The 16,693-nt window shown below is 41.0% G+C and overlaps 1 long non-coding RNA gene across 1 annotated transcript in view; it reads left to right on the forward strand.

Moving 5' to 3' along the window:
• Positions 1-16,645, forward strand: part of LOC129535073 (uncharacterized) — a 53,970-nt gene extending 37,325 nt beyond the window's left edge. The window contains exon 5 of the long non-coding RNA XR_016036962.1: positions 16,378-16,645. This is a non-coding gene — a long non-coding RNA (uncharacterized LOC129535073). The remainder of the gene's footprint in view (positions 1-16,377) is intronic.
• The last annotated feature ends 48 nt before the right edge of the window (positions 16,646-16,693 follow it).

Here is a 16,693-nt window from a genome sequence, read left to right on the forward strand (position 1 = left end):
TTCCAACAACACAAGAGGTGACTCTACACATGGACATACCAGATGGTCAACACCGAAATCATATTGATTATATTCTTTGCAGCCAAAGATGGAGAAGCTCTATACAGTCAGCAAAAACAAGACCAGGAGCTGACTGTGGCTCAGATCATGAACTCCTTATTGCCAAATTCAGACTTAAGATGAAGAAAGAAGGGAAAACCACTAGACCATTCAGGTGTGACCTAAATCAAATCCCTTACGATTATACAGTGGAAAATAGATTCAAGGGATTAGATCTTATAGAAAGAGTGCCTGAAGAACTGTGGATGGAGGTTCCTAACATTGTGCAGGAGGCGGTGATCAAAACCATCCCCAACTAGAAGAAACGCAAGCAAGCAAAATGGTTATCTGAGGAGGCCTTAAAAATAGCAGAGAAAAGAAGAGAAGCAAAAGGCAAAGGAGAAAAGGAAAGATATATCCATCTGAATCCAGAGTACCAAAGAATAGCAGGGAGAGATAAGAAAGCCTTCCTCAGTGATCAATGCAAAGAAATAGAGGAAAATAATAGAATGGGAAAGACTAGCGAACTCCTCAAGAAAATTAGAGATACCAAGGGAACATTTCATGCAAAGATGGGCTCAATAAAGGACAGAAACGGTATGGACCTAACAGAAGCAGAAGATATTAAGAAGAGGTGGCAAGAATACACAGAAGACCTATACAAAAAAGATCTTCATGACCCAGATAACCATGATGATGTGATCACTCACATACAGCCAGACATCTTGGAATGCAAAGTCCAGTGGGCCTGGACTTTATTCATCACTATGAATAAAGCTAGTGGAGGTGATGGCATTCCAGCTGAGCTATTTCAAATCCTAAAAGATAATGCTGTGAAAATGCTGCACTCAATATGCCAGCAAATTTGGAAAACTCAGCAGTGGCCACAGGACTGGAAAAGGTCAGTTTTCATTCCAATCCCAAAGAAAGGCAATGCCAAAGAATGTTCAAACTACTTCACAAATGCAGTCATCTCACAGGCTGGCAAAGTAATGCTCAAAATTCTCCAAGCTAGGCTTCAACAATAACATGCTCATACATTTACTTGCACACAAATATGGTCAGAGCAGGAATCTCACAAATTCACTCAGTCACATTACATAACAGTAGCTATGTTCACTCACATGCAAACAGATTTCGTTATTCAAATATTTTCACACATTTATAAGATCACTTGAACAACAAAATCACTGACTCAGTACTCAGAAATATACTAAAATGCATTCACGTGATTGAAAATTTATCTATCCAGATGAGCACACGTAAGTTTATAGTTTAGGTGTGCAAATTTACAGCCAGAAAATTCCTCTTACCCCTGCATAGTCTCACACATAGACTGTTGCACACAGATATCCTGACTTACATACAGATACACATTCACTCACAAAAAAGATCAAATATTCACAAACTCAAACATTCACTCACATTCAAAAAACACATATGCACGTACACATACACTCCTGACACCTTCACTCTTTCACAAAAACATGCTTAAACATGTATTCAACCAAATGACCATTCCAACGAATTCACTCAAACAAATACAAATCCATACAGCCAGATGCTCCCACTCACACCTTCACTTACACATATCATCCACTGTCTTAAAATCCAGAATGTGCTCACACGAGTGCATGAATACAAGCATGCTCACATCCATCTTGGAGCGGAAACACTTGCTCACAGAAGAAAATCCACTCATGCGTCCTTCCATGCACACCCATGGTTTATACTAACGTGCTCACACTACATTAACTAGTTCACAACAGAGAACCTGATACACATTCCCTTACACAAAGATGCTAACATCCAAGCACATGGTCCCATTCCAGACATGCACATTGTGTTTATATGTGCAAACGTGCACATTAATTTGCTCATGCAAACTTTTTGTCAAAAGCATTAACCTGGTCACAAATAGAGTTGCACACAAACATACTCACACTGACTTAGAAGCTCACAGTTTCACCCATCTCTATAAAACTGTTACATTTACTCACACATGGGTATGAAAGACCTTATTCCAATATAGAGTTGACCCTTGCGTGACACGAATTTCAACTGTGGGTCCACTTATATGCAAATTTTTTCAATAAATATACAGTTGGCCCTCTGTGTCTATGGGTCTTGAATTCACAGGTTTAAGCAACCGCATGTCACATTCTATATTGATGATCCACAGCTGGTTGAATCTGAGGATGCAGACTATAGGGACAGAGAGGGCTGACTATGGGACTTGGACACTCAGATTTCGGTATCCTCAGTGGGTCCTAGAATCAGTCTTCCGTGGATAGTGAGTGACCACTGTAATCACGTATTAACAAGGTCACGAGAAAATATACTTTCCCATCCATTATACATGAATATGCCAAGATGATTATCAGACTTGCAAATTCATTTATACAGATGAGCATCCATAAATGTTCACTTTAGGCAAACAGATAAATATATATCCTAGAGACCACTCTCACCCATGAACAGGCTCACGGAAACACTCTCAGACAGACGTGCTCACATACCTACACACGTACCCATTCACTCACTCACAAAACACTTTAACACTCAAACATTCTCAGACTTGCCCACCAGTACATTCCCATTCACACACACATGCATTTACATGTGCATACTGACATTCATTCCTTCACACAAACATGCTCAAACATTCACTCAGTCGCATGACCATGCCCACAGATTCATTCACACAGGGACACAAATGCTTGTATTCAAAAGTTCCCACTCACACATTCCACTTATACATGCACATTTTCACTCAAAATCTATGTTCACATAGATACTCACATACAAATATGTTCACATCCTCTGTGAAGCTCAGATATTCACTCAAGAAAATACACTCACATGCACTTCCACTCATGCTTATGTTTCACTCACACAAATATACTCACCTGTTAACTAGCTCACAATGGTGAACCTGATACACATTCACCTACTCACACAAACGTGCTAACACCCATGCATGTGGCTGCAAATTCAGGGTACACTTGAACACACAAACATTTACAGCAATACCCAAATATTGAAATATGAACACACTCTCAGATATACAAGGTCACATATTTACTCTCACAAATGGACAAACTCATATATATGCACATGCTCATTTGTTCAGGCTTCCCTGGTGGCTCAGATGGTAAAGAATCTGCCTGCAATGCAGGAGACCTGGGTTCGATCCTGGGTCAGGAAGATCCCCTGGAGAAGGGAATGGCAACCCACTCCAGCATTCTAGCTTGGAGAATCCCATGGATAGAGGAGCCTGGCGGGCCACAGACCATGGAATCACAGAGTCGGATACGACTGAGTGACTAGCTTACAAATTAACACATACCGACAAATGTACTCACACATGTACACATACTAACATGCATTCACAGTTAGTGGCTCACAATTCACACACCTGAAGTGGCCCTAGATAATTCATATTATCATAATCATGCACTTAAAAACATATACATGATGACAAATTCACTCCCATTCAAGACACACTCATTTCATTTATACATGCACACACCTATTCACTTACCCATATAAAATATCATTGTCACAAACATGCTTACATATTGAATTGCACAGGAACGTGCTCACAATCAGCAAGAAGCTCACAATTTCATTCATTTATTAAGAAAGAACCATTACATGGGACTTCCTAGTGGCTCCATGGTAAAGAATCCACCTGCCAATGTGAGAGACATGGGTTTGATCCCTGGTCCGAGAGGATCCTACATGCCATGAAGCAACTAAGCCCATGTGCCACAACTATTGAGCCTGTGCTCGAGACCCCTCGAGCCACAACTACGGAGCCCACACGCCACAACCACTGGAGCCTGTGTGCCCTAGAGCCCTTGCTCCGCAACAAGAAGTCTGTGCACCACACCCAAAGAGAAGCAACTAGAGAAACACCCGTGCAGCAGCAGACACAGCACAGTCAAAAATACATAAATTAATAAAATTATTCATGCATATATGTGGAATTTAGAAAGACGATATGGACAATCCTACATGCAGGGCAGCAAAGGAGACATGGACGTCAAGAACAGACTTTTGGACTCAGTGGGAGAAGGCGAGGCTGGGATGATTTGAGAGAATAGCATCAAAGCATATACATTACCACGTGTAAAATAGATGACCAGTGCGAGTTTGATGCAAGAAGCGCGGCACCCAAAGCCGGTTTTCTGGGACAACCTAAAGGGATAGGGTGGGGAGGGAGGTGGGAGGGAGATTCAGAATGAGGGGGGACACATATACGTATGGCCGATTCATGTTGATGTATGGCAAAAACCATCACGATATTGTCAATAATTATCCCCCAATTAACTAATTTAAAAAATAAAAAACCATTGAATGTACTTCCACATATATGCTCACAAATAACCTTACTCAAATGTATTCACACACAAACAAGATCACACAAAAAACACATTTACCCCAACTACTCAGTATTATGCTAATATACACTCACATGCCTACAAATTCATTTATACAGGTGAACACACTTAAATATTCATTTTAAGCACACACATTTACACCGAAGAAAACAGTCTCACCCATGAACATGCTCACACATACAGTGGCACCCAGAGATATGTTGGCATACATACACATTCTTGCACACTAACTAAACACACACTGATTCGCCCTCAAATTCAGAAACACATACATTCACATGTGTGCACCTACACATTTGTTGTTTCACAAAAACATGTTGATGTGTGTGTGTGTGTGTTAGTCGCTCAGTCGTGTCCGACTCTTTGTGACCCCATGGACTGTAACTGTAGCTGCTGGGCTCTTCTGTCCTGGGAATTCGCCAGGCCAGAATGCTGGAGTGGGTTGCTATGCCCCCTCCAGGGGATCTTCCTGACCCAGGTATCGAACCCAGATCTGCCACATTGCAGGTGGATTCTTTACCACCTGAGCCACCAGGGAAGCCCAAGAATCCTGGAGTGGGCAGCCTATCCCTTCTCCAGGGGATCTTCCCAACCCAGGAATCGAACCAGGATCTCCTGCATTGCAGGCGGATTCTTTACCAGCTGAGCTACCAGGGAAGCCTAAATATGCTGATACAGTCAGTCAATTTCATGACCTTGTGAAGTGAAGTCGCTCAGTCGTGTCTGACTCTTTGCGACCCCATGGACTGTAGCCTACCAGGCTTCTCTGTGGGTGGGATTTTCCAGGCAAGAATACTGGAGTGGGTTGCCATTTCCTTCTCCAGGAGATCGTCCTGACACAGGGATTGAACCCAGGTCTCCTGCATTGTAGGCAGATGCTTTACCGTCTGAGCCACCAGGGAAGTCTCAACTCATAAGTTTACTCACAAAGGGATTCCGATAGAAACAGTCAGATGCTTCCGGATGTTCCCACTCACACTTTCACTTACACATTCTTAAAATCCAGAGCATGCTTATATACATGTATCCACAAACATCTTTCCATCCACCATAAGGCTCAGACATTAGCTCACAGAAGGAATTTGCTCACATGTACTCACATTCTCATATTATCTCACATAAGTATGCACATACTAGCTCACAGCTGAGAACCTGACACACATTCTCTCATTCACATGAAAGTAACTCTAATATTGTCAATAGATAATTATGCCACATGGAGTTTAAGGCAAGGAAGGCTTTGTTTAAGGCTACTGTAAAAGGGGACAGAGACTGTTGCAACAGGGAAAATAAACTCGCCTCCATATACACGAGAGACAGGTGAAAACTGATCGCCAACAGGGTGGTTGGAGGAGGTAGTGACTGGGAAATTACTAACAGGAACTTAGGTATTGCGTTGGCTAATTTTAGATGTCAGCTTGCTTGTAAAGCATTTCCTGGTGTGCCTGTAAGCAGGATTCTGGAAGAGATTAGCATATGAATTGGTAGACTGAGTAAAGAAAATTGCCCTCATCAATGCAAGTGGGCATCATCCAATCCCTTGAGGGCCTGAATAGAACAGAAAGGCAGAGGAAGGATGAGTTTGCTCTTTGCCTGAACTGAGGCATCCATTTTACTCTGTTCTAAGCGCAGAGTCGGACACGACTGAAGTGACTTAGCAGCAGCAAGACATCTGTACTCCTCTTCTTAGGCCTTTGCACTTGGACCAGGATTTGCACCATCTGCCCTCTGATTCTCAGGCTTTTAGCCTCGAACTGGATTCAGGGTTTGTCAGGCCTTCTGACTTAGACTGAATTATACCACTGACTTTCTTGCTTTTCCAGCTTGCAGACAGCAGATTGCATGAGTTCTCATCCTCCATAACTGCATGAGCCAATTTCTATAATAAATCTCTTCATGTGTATGTGTGCTTGTGCTCATGCTCAGTTGCTAAGTTGTGTCTGACTCTGCAACCCTATGGACGTGTAACCCTTCAGAATCCTCTGTCCATGGGATTTCCCAGACAAGAATACTGGAGTGCGTTGCCATTACCTCCTCCAGGGGATCTTCCCAACCAAGGGATTGAACCCATGTCTCCTGCGACTCCTGCACTGGCAGGCAGATTCTTTACCACTGAGCCACCTGGGAAGCCATATCTATATCTATATTATATCTATAGGAACATCTATATATAGTAGAGAAATAGAATTTATATATATATATATATATATACACACACACACACACATATATATATATATATACATGTATAGATATTAGGTATCTGATCTAGATATCTATACCTATAACATAGGTGTAGATACTTGATATATAAGATATGTTATATCTATCTGTTTCTTGTTGATCCTGTTTCCGTGGAGAACCCTGACTAACACAGGTATCAAGGGAGGTTGGGAGTGGAACTTGACTAGATATCAAGAGGAGGGATGAAAAACTCAGATATGAAGTATGGGGGGATTCTGATTAAACTGATTCTGATTAGGGAGGTTCTTCGCTAAAATGGGCTCGGCAGCTTGGCAGGTAGGATCAAGCTTCAGGTAGAGTGAAGAAGAGGACTCAGAACGGCCTAAGGTTTGATTTAAGGAGGGAGTTATTTTCCGTTCCTCTCCTTCTTCAAGGGAAGAAGAGGCACTGTTTTTCCTGTGAACAATATAAGTCCATTTCTCACTCAGTCACCTTTTGTTCACTAAGCAACAGCTGAAGCGTCTGCTGATATTTGGCAGTAGAAGATATCTGCTGGATCCTGCAAGGAATCAATCATTTAATGAGGGCGGTTTCTAAGGAAACAAAAAAGAAAGATTAATATTTATAGTGGACTATTAATATTTAGACACAGTTTGAGTCCAGAAGGATAGCCAATTGAAAAGATTTCTAGATGATGGGCTTGAAGCATGTTTAGATGGTGGAGTGAGGAGATGGCAGTGGTAATCTGATAGATTTCCTGGTTGTCAGTGAATGTTTTCTATGAAGCGTAGACAGCAGATAGGTTTTAGTAAGATCATCCACAATCATGATTATTTCCTGGAGCAGAGCATGGGAGATAAAGTGAAGTTTCCTGAGTGGCCCACGTGGCAGCAGTTTCAGGCATGAAGATCATACATAATCTGCTGCAATGATGAGTCCTTTGAAATTCATATCAAGTTGTCTAGCTTCAGCTCATACGACTTCTTTTGATCCTATGAAGACAAAGCATAGACTTCCAATAAGAATCTGGGCAGTCAGCTTTGTGTTCTCAACGATGTCAGATCAAGAGGATTGGAAAAAAAATTGGAAACATTAGCTTGAGGAGTTGCAGCCAGATATGGAAGCAAACTGGAAGAGTTGAGAATTTGGTAAGGACTGACAAAATGTATGATATAGCAGCATCCAGTCCGATTTAGATGTAGGCAACATAACCACGTCCTACTCAGCTCTCATAACCCACTCCAGTACCCTCGCCTGGAAAATCCCATGGACGGAGGAGCCTGGTAGGCTGCAGTCCATGGGGTCGCTAAGAGTCGGACACCACTGAGCGACTTCACTTTCACTTTTCCTTTCATGCATTGGAGAAGGAAATGGCAACCCACTCCAGTGTTCTTGCCTGGAGAATCCCAGGGACGGTGGAGCCTAGTGGGCTGCCGTCTATGGGGTCGCACAGAGTCGGACACGACTGAAGCGACTTAGCAGCAGCAGCAACCTAACCACGTAGTTTAAAACGACGTGCAAAATAGGTCAAAGATAATGAATAGGATCAGAATCTCGTACCTTCCAACGGTGTGTTTTCTTTTGAAAAACAAAATTTCAACGGTCACTTCCTTTTTGGCCAAAGATACTCAGAGTAAGATGATTCTTGTTTATAAAATGTCTGATCTCACTAGATTTGGCTTGCTTATTTGCACAATGTCAGCAAGAATGATAATTGACCACAGAGGCCTTTTTCGTTTACTTTGCTGGGACTTTTCATAAGGAGGCTTAGATTGGACTTTGAAAATCCTCTCAAGGCTAGGAAGCCATGCCAAGAACTCACCACCAGAACTCACATGCAGATTTAGGTAAATTAATCTCTTCTTGAAGTCCTCACAGTATCCTCAGTTTGCTGGGCCTGCCAGGTGGTGACCTCTCCTACTCAGCTCTAAGACTGAGAAAGCTATAGTCCAGGTAGGAGGCCCATTTGCCCGAGAGGACTTTGTAAGCTTTGGCTTCATAAAATCACCTTTAATTTCTTAAAACTATCTGATCATATCTGATTATATGTATTGTTTTCAAATATGATAGTCCACTAAAAGCTAATATAATCCAATCAATACAGAGGAAAGATTCATATTGAACCTATACAATTCATTGTATTACTATGAAAATGAGAATACTTAATAAGAATACTCAAACTCTAGAGTGATCAGGCAGGGAAAAGAAGATAAATACTTCACTTCCATTTACGGAAGTATGATTTACTAAACTATTATGAATCTCAGATAGCTGAAGTTAGAAGAGAAAGTTGTTCTCCAGAGAACAGAACATTAAGGCGTCAGCAGTAGTCCAAACAAAAGCTGTAATCATGCTTAATGTGTTCACTCAGCCCCACGGAATTCTTGTTCTGTTTGATCTTGGGTTGGGCATCTCATGAACATATCAGCTTCTCCAGGAGAATTCAGGAAATCCTGACTCGGTCTAGTGGTGTGGTCTCCAAGTTGTTTAAGCAATGCCATTAGGAGTTCTGTGCCTCAAGAGTACCTGGCAGAGTCCTTTTGGGACTCCAAGATAGTCTCATTTTGTTGAAGATAGGTAGTCTGGCATGTAGCAGATTGCAAGGGTTTCCAGGGAAGCATCAAGGTAAAATAACTATGGATGACAAAAGATGAAAATCATTGGTCTGTATTTCTGCTTTTGTGCCAATACCACACTGTCTTGATGACTGCAGCCTTGTAGTGTGATCTGAAGTCAGGAAGGTGGATTCCTCCAGCTCTATTCTTTTTTTCAAGACTGCTTTGGATATTCGGGGTCTTTTGTGTTTCCATATGAATTGTGAACTTTTTTGTTTTAGTTCTGTGAAAAATGCCATTGGTAACTATTTACAATAGCTAGAACACGGAAGCAACCTAGAGGTCCATCGACAGATGAATGGATAAAGAGGTAGTGGTACATATACACAATGGAATATTACTCGGCCATAAAAAGGAACGCATTTGAGTCAGTTCTAACGAAGTGGATGAACCTGGAACCTATTATACAGAGTGAAGTAAGTCAGAAAGAGAAAGACAAATATCATATTCTAACGCATATATACAGAATCTAGAAAAATGGTACTGAAGAATTTATTTACAGGGCAACAGTGGAGAAACAGACATAGAGAATAGACTTATGGACATGGGGAGAGGGGAGGAGATGGTGAGATGTATGGAAAGAGTAACATGGAAACTTACATTACCAAGTGTAAAATAGATAGCCAATGGGGATTTGCTGTATGTCTCAGGAAACTCAAACAGGGGCTCTGTATCAACCTAGAGGGGTGGGATGGGGAGGGAGATGGGAGGGAGGTTCCAAAGGGAGGGGATGTATGTATACCTATGGCTGATTCATGTTGAGGTTTGACAGAAAAGAGCAAACTTCTGTAAAGCAATTATCCTTCAATAAAAATAAATTAATTTAAAAATAAGATGAAAATCACCATGGTAAAAATGGGATGGATGTTCATTATACAAAGTGATGCAGTTGACAAGGACATTGAGTTGTTTCTGTGGCGTACAGCATTCCAAAATAGTAACTGGAATTGCAACTGATAACATTGTGCCAGTGTTGTCTAATTATAAGGCAAAACAGCACCAAGATACATCATGAACAACAAAGGCATTGACATTTCTAGGAAGTTAATATAATTTCTAAAGTATTTGTATTAACATTGTACCCGTAGAAGTATAAACTAGAAAAGGTTAAGCATCTCTTAGTATTTGAGAATGCTTCCTGTGCAACTCAGCTTATCAAATAAACCTAATGATTGTAACATCTCTCATTTACAAGGTGAAGGAACAGGCTCTTCGTGATTTTCCAGAGGCCTTCTGGGAAATACCAAAGTCAGTTTGAGATCAAGCAGATTTCATTTAGAATTTGATTGTGGAAAGACAGAATTTCACAAGTTGTTAGAAATGTCAAAAGATTTGTACAATTTGCTAAATAGATTCATGGGTCATGGACTTCCCTGGCAGTCGAGTGGTTAAGACTCTGCCTTCTGATTCAGGAGACACGGATTTGAGCCCTGGTCAAAGAACTAGGATCCCACATGTGATGTGGAACAACAGATGATGCTGGAAGACTTGAATGTGTGTGTGTGTGTGTGTGTGTGTGTGTGCGCGCGCGCAGACACGCGCGCATGCATGCTCAGTTGTGTCTGACTCTTGGTGATCCCGTGGACTGTAGCCCGCCCGGCTCTTCTGTGCATGGAATTTTCCAAGTAAGAATACTGGAGTGTGTTGCCATTTCCTCCTCCAGAGGATCTTCCTGACCCAGGGATCAAACCCGCATCTCCTGCATTGGCAGGATTATTCTTTGCCACTTGAGTCTCCTGGGAAGCCCAGAAAACGTGAATACCTCTATGTAAATAAAACAGCAGCAACAACTGATCACACCTTACACCACATACAAAGATCAACTCAAAAAAATGAATCATAGACCTAAATGTAAAACCTGAAAAAAAAAACAGAATTAAAAAAAGAATCATAGGTAACTAAGAAACTGTTTGGCTATCCATTTATCCAGAGTATTGATAAGAAAATTTCAAAAGTAAATATTGAAGGTAATGTGATTGCAAATAGCCTTATCTCTTTTATTTATTTATCTATTAAACATGTAGTTTTAATTTTTATTAAAGAATCCTTGTATAATTTCACTGAAACTAGGGAAATGTGGCAACATAGAGGGGACAAGTTCTTGCTATTGCATCGAGGGCTTCCCTGGTTGCTCAGTGGTAAAGAATCTGCCTGCCAACGCAGGAGACACAGGTCCCATCCCTGATCCCGCATGCCGTGGAGTAACTAAGCCTGTTGCACAACTACTGAGCCTGTGCTCTAGAGCCTGGAAGCCACAACTGCTAGACCCACATGCTGCAACTGCTGAGACTCACAGGCTCTAGAACCCATGCTCTGCAATGAGAAAAGCCACCGCAGTGAGACACCCACGTACTGCAACTAGAGGGAGGCCCCACTCTCCACAACTAGAGAAATGCCTGCCCAGCAACAAAGAATTAGCAAGCCAAAAATAAATACATACATAAATAAAATTAAGTTGCATCTACATGGGCAAACTAAAAGTCATTCCTATGAATCAGTCCTATAAATTAAGGCCAAAACTACAACATTTTTTTCTTTACAACATTAGCTACATGTGTAAGTATGAAAACAATTATCTCTTTTAGAAGCAAGACTGCTCCGTTCTCTTACAAATAAAAGACGCGATGAATCAACAAAGAGCACAGGACATTATTCTGATAAGACAGAATCTGTGCCTTCTAAGGAAATTACTTAGAAGATAAGGAAAAACCTTTTACAATCTCTTATTAGGAGCAAACCTAGGAAAAAGTTTCCTTAGGAACTGTCAAATAAACAATACAGTATTATTAACTATATAGTCGCCATGCTGTACATTATATCCTTATGATGATTTATTTTATAACAGAGTGTGTACCTTTTCTGGCTTCATAACTGTTTCATTTTGTTGTTGTTGTCACTGTTCAGTCACTAAGTTGTGTCTGACTCTGCAACCCCGTGGACTGCAGCACGCCAGGCACCCCTGACCATCACTATCTCCTGGACAATGCTCAAATTCATGTCCGTTGAGTCGGTGTGTGTGCTAAGTCACTTCTGTCGTGTCCGACTCATTCTGACCTATGTACTGTAGCCTGCCAGGCTCCCCTGTCCATGGAATTCTCCAAGCAAGAATACTGGAGTGGGCTGCCATGCCCTCCTCCCGGGGATCTTCCCGACCAAGGGATCGAACCCCCGTCTCTTAGGTCTCCTGATTTGGCACTCGAGTTCTTTACCACTAGCACCACCTGAGAAGCCCTAAAGTAGATTAGGGCTTCCCTCATGACTCAGGGGTAAAGAATTTGCCTGCCAGTTCAGGAGACTTAGGTTCAGTCCCTGACCCCAGAAGATCCCACATGCCCCTGAGCAGCTAAGCCCATGTGCCACAACTTTTGAGCTTTCATTGAGTCCGTGATGCTATCTAACCATCTCATCCTCTGATGTCCCCTTCCCCTCTTGCCCTCAATTTTTCCCAGCATCAGGATCTTGTCCAGTGAGTCAGCTCTTCACGTCAGGTGTCCAAAGTATTGTAGCTTTAGCTTCAGCATTGGTCCTTTCAATGAATATTCAGGGTTGATTTCCTTTTGGATTGACTGGTTTGACCACCTTGCTGTCCACAGGACTGGAAACCATCACAATTTGAAACCATCAGTTCTTCAGTGCTCACCCTACTTTATGGTGCAACTCTCCCATCCGTATGAGACTACTGGAAAAACCATAGCTTTGACTAGACGGACCTTTGTTGGCAAAGTGATATGTCTGATTTTTAATATGCTGTCTAGGTTTCGCACAGCTTTTCTTCCAAGGAGCAAGCGTCTTTTCATTTCATGGCTGCCGTCACCGTCTGCAGTATTTTGGAGCCCAAGAAAATAAACTCTGTCATGGCTTCCACTTTTTTCCCCATCTATTAGCCGTGAGGGGATGGGACCAGATGCCATGATCTTAGTTTTTCTGGGTTTTAAGCCAGCCTTTTCACTCTGCTCTTTCACTTTCATCAAGAGGCTCTTTAGTTCCTCTTCACTTTCTGCCATTAAAGTGGTATCATCTGCATATCTGAGATTGTTGGTGTTCCTCCCGGTGTTCTTGATTCCAGCTTGTGTTATGTCCAGCCTAGCATTTCGCATGATGTACTCTGCATAGAAGTTATAGTAAACCAGGATGACAATATACAGCCTTGTTGTACACCTTTCACAATTTGAACCAGTCCGTTGTTCCTTGTCAGGTTCTAACTGCTGCTTCTTGACCCACATGCAGGTTTCACAGGAGACAGGTAAGGTGGTCTGGTATTCCCATCTCTTTGTAAAAACTTTCCATACCTTATTGTGATCCACACAGTCAAAGGCTTTCATTTTTCAACATATTTTTATTGAAGTGTAATTGATTTACAATGTTATGTTGGTTTTTGTAAATATATACTTTTTCATATTCTTTTCCATTATGGTTTATTACAGAATGTTGACTGTAGTTCCCTGTGCTATACAGTAGGACCTTGTTGGTTATATATTTCATAGTTAGTCGTTTATATCTGCTAATCCCAACCTCTCAATTTATCCCTTCTCTACCCCCTTACCCCTTTGGTAACCGTAAGTTTGTTTTTGATGTCTGTGAGTGTTTCTCTTTTGTAAATATGTTCACTTGTAGCATATTTTGATTCCACACATAAGTGAAATCGTAAGATGTTTGTCTTTGTCTGTCTGACTTACTTCACTTAGTATGATAATCTCTCGGTCCATCCATGTTGCTGATAAATGGCATCATTACACTTCATTCTTTTATGGCCGAGTAGTATTCTGGTGTATATGTGTACCGGATCTTCTTTATCCATTCATCTGTCGATGGACATTTAGGTTGCTTCCTTGTCTTGGCCCTTGTAAATAGTGCTGCTATGAACGTTGGGGGTGCATGTATCTTTTTGAATTAGAGTTTTCTCCAGATATATGCCCAGGAGTGGGATTGATGGGTCATATGGTGCGTTCCTGCTAAGTCACTTCACTTCAATCGTGTCCAATTCTGTGCAGACAACAGTGTTGTGTTGGTTTCTGCCATACGTCAACATGAATTAGCCATAGGGATACATGTGTCACCTCCCTCTTGAAACTCCCTCTCAACACCCACCCCATCTCACCCCTCTAGGTTGTCACAGAGCACAAAGTTGAGCTCCCTTTGTTATACAGCAACTTCACATTAGCTATTATTACATATAATAATGTATATATGTCAATGCTGCTCTTTCAATTCGTCCCACCCTCGCCTGCCCCCGCTGTGTTCATAAGTCTGCTCTCTATATCTGAATTCTATTCCTGCCCTGCAAAGAAGTTCATCAGTACCATTTTTCTAGATTCCATATATATGCGTTAATGAACGGTATTTGTTTTTCTCTTTCTGACTTCCTTCACTCTGTATGTATAAGAAGCTCTAGGTAGGAGGTCTGGTTTGAGAACTCGCACTCTTTAACTGCCACACCTGCCCAAAGACACCAGGTCCTGCCTCTGCAGGGCAGCTCATCCCATGAGTTTAAACACAGGGAATTGGAAAGTGCTTCTGTGTAGAGTGTATGTTTGCAGTTTGCTTAAAGTTCAACTTACACATACACTCACACACACCCACACAGCGCTCCAGATAAGTTTCTGAGTCATAGAAGGTTTGTGTCTCTCCACAGTTTTTATACAGGTTTTATCTTTAGATCTCCCAATTCTTACAAAAGTTTTCAAGGCTATTTTAAAATCTTTCAGGTAGAAAAACTGGCTGACGTAAGAGTGATGTTCCACCTGGTACTCGGGCAAAGGTGTTGAGTGTGCCTGAGGCTGGAATATGAAACAAGTATATGGAGAAGGATGCTTTTTACCTAAACTCTGAGTTTTCTAGGTGGCCATGTGAGAAAGAAGAGGTCGTTATGTGTATGAAATTCTCAATACCAAAATTAGTAAAATATGTAAACTTAATGAAAATATGTCAGCGGTTCCCTATTTACTATATAAACATCAGTAGAGCCCCTAACAAAGGTCTCAATTTTAGTTTTTGTGTTTTTGAAAGTGGTGTAACTGATGTTATTATAGTCATTTCTGTGTTTATTTTGTTACAAAAGGCACAGTGTTTGCATTCTCTCTCAGGGTATATGTGGTATAAGACATAGATGCTAGGTAAGTTAAAGTTGTCTAGATATAAGAGTTCTAAATTCTATATTGTGTTCTATGTTTCTGGTCACTGCCAACCCCATTTTGCCTTTTCAACTGTCTCCCTATTAAGCTCTGCCTGTAGAGATTTCCAGAGAAAGGCAAGAAGTCTGAAGGAAGGAGAATCCACTATGTATTATCACCGCTCCTGCTTCTCCTCTCAGTTTCACCCCCATAAAGGCAAAACTATTTTTTCAAATGAAGTTTTAAGAAGAATTCTACTTTATGCCACCTATGTATTTATGATATATAGTATATTATATTGAACATACACTGTATAAATAATATATTAAATATATATAGTATATTGTGTTATACATATATTTTTTATGTATTATATATATATATATATATATATCGCTGGAGTTGGTTGCCATTTCCTTCTCCAGGGGATAATCCTGACCCTGGGATCAAACCCAGGTCTCCTGCATTGCAGGCAGATTCTTTACCATCTGATCCACCAGGGAAGCCCCATATACATATGCATATATGTATATGAATATTATATACACATAAGCATATATATGCATATAATATTTTCTTTACCCTTTCATCTGCCACAAACACTTAGGTTGTCTTCATTCTTGACTATTGCAAATGATGCTGCAACGAGCATATAAGAGCAGAGCAGGAATCATGTCCTTTGGATCTATTTTCAGGAGTGAGACTGCTGGATGATCTGATAATTCTATTTTTAATTTTTTGAGGAATCTCCGCACTGTTTTTCATAGTGGCTGCACGATTTTCCATTCCCACGAACGGAGCAGAAGGGTTCCCTTTTTACCACAACCTTGCCAACACTTGCTATTTCTTGTCCTTTTGATAATAGCCATTGTAACAGATGTGATGTCTTTGTTCACATTTTATTTTATATTGGAGTATAGTTGATTAACAATGTCATGATAGTTTCAGGTGTACAGTAAAGTGATTCATTATACCTGTATTAATAGATGTAACTATTATTTTTCAAATTTCTTTCCCATTTAGGTTGTTCCATGATATGATCAGAAGATTTCTTTTGGGGGGGCCATGCCACGAGGCTTGTAGGATCTTAGTTCCCTGACCAGGGGTCAAACCCACGCACCCTGCAGCGGAAGTGTGGAGTCCTAACCACTGGACCACCAGGGAAGTCATCCATGTATCATTTTATTGATTGAGAATTTCTCTTTTGCTGTTGAGTTGATTGAGTTCCTTATATACTTTGCATATGAACCCCTTAACAGATCCATGCTTTGCAAATATTTTCCTCTGCTCCATAGGTAAGTTGCCTTTTCATTTTGTTGATTGTTTCCTTTGTTGTGTA

The sequence above is a fragment of the Moschus berezovskii genome, chromosome X (genome assembly GCF_049115385.1).
Source record: "Moschus berezovskii isolate FMDL1 chromosome X, NW_MosBer_1.0, whole genome shotgun sequence".
In the NCBI taxonomy this organism is placed as follows: Eukaryota; Metazoa; Chordata; class Mammalia; order Artiodactyla; family Moschidae; genus Moschus; species Moschus berezovskii.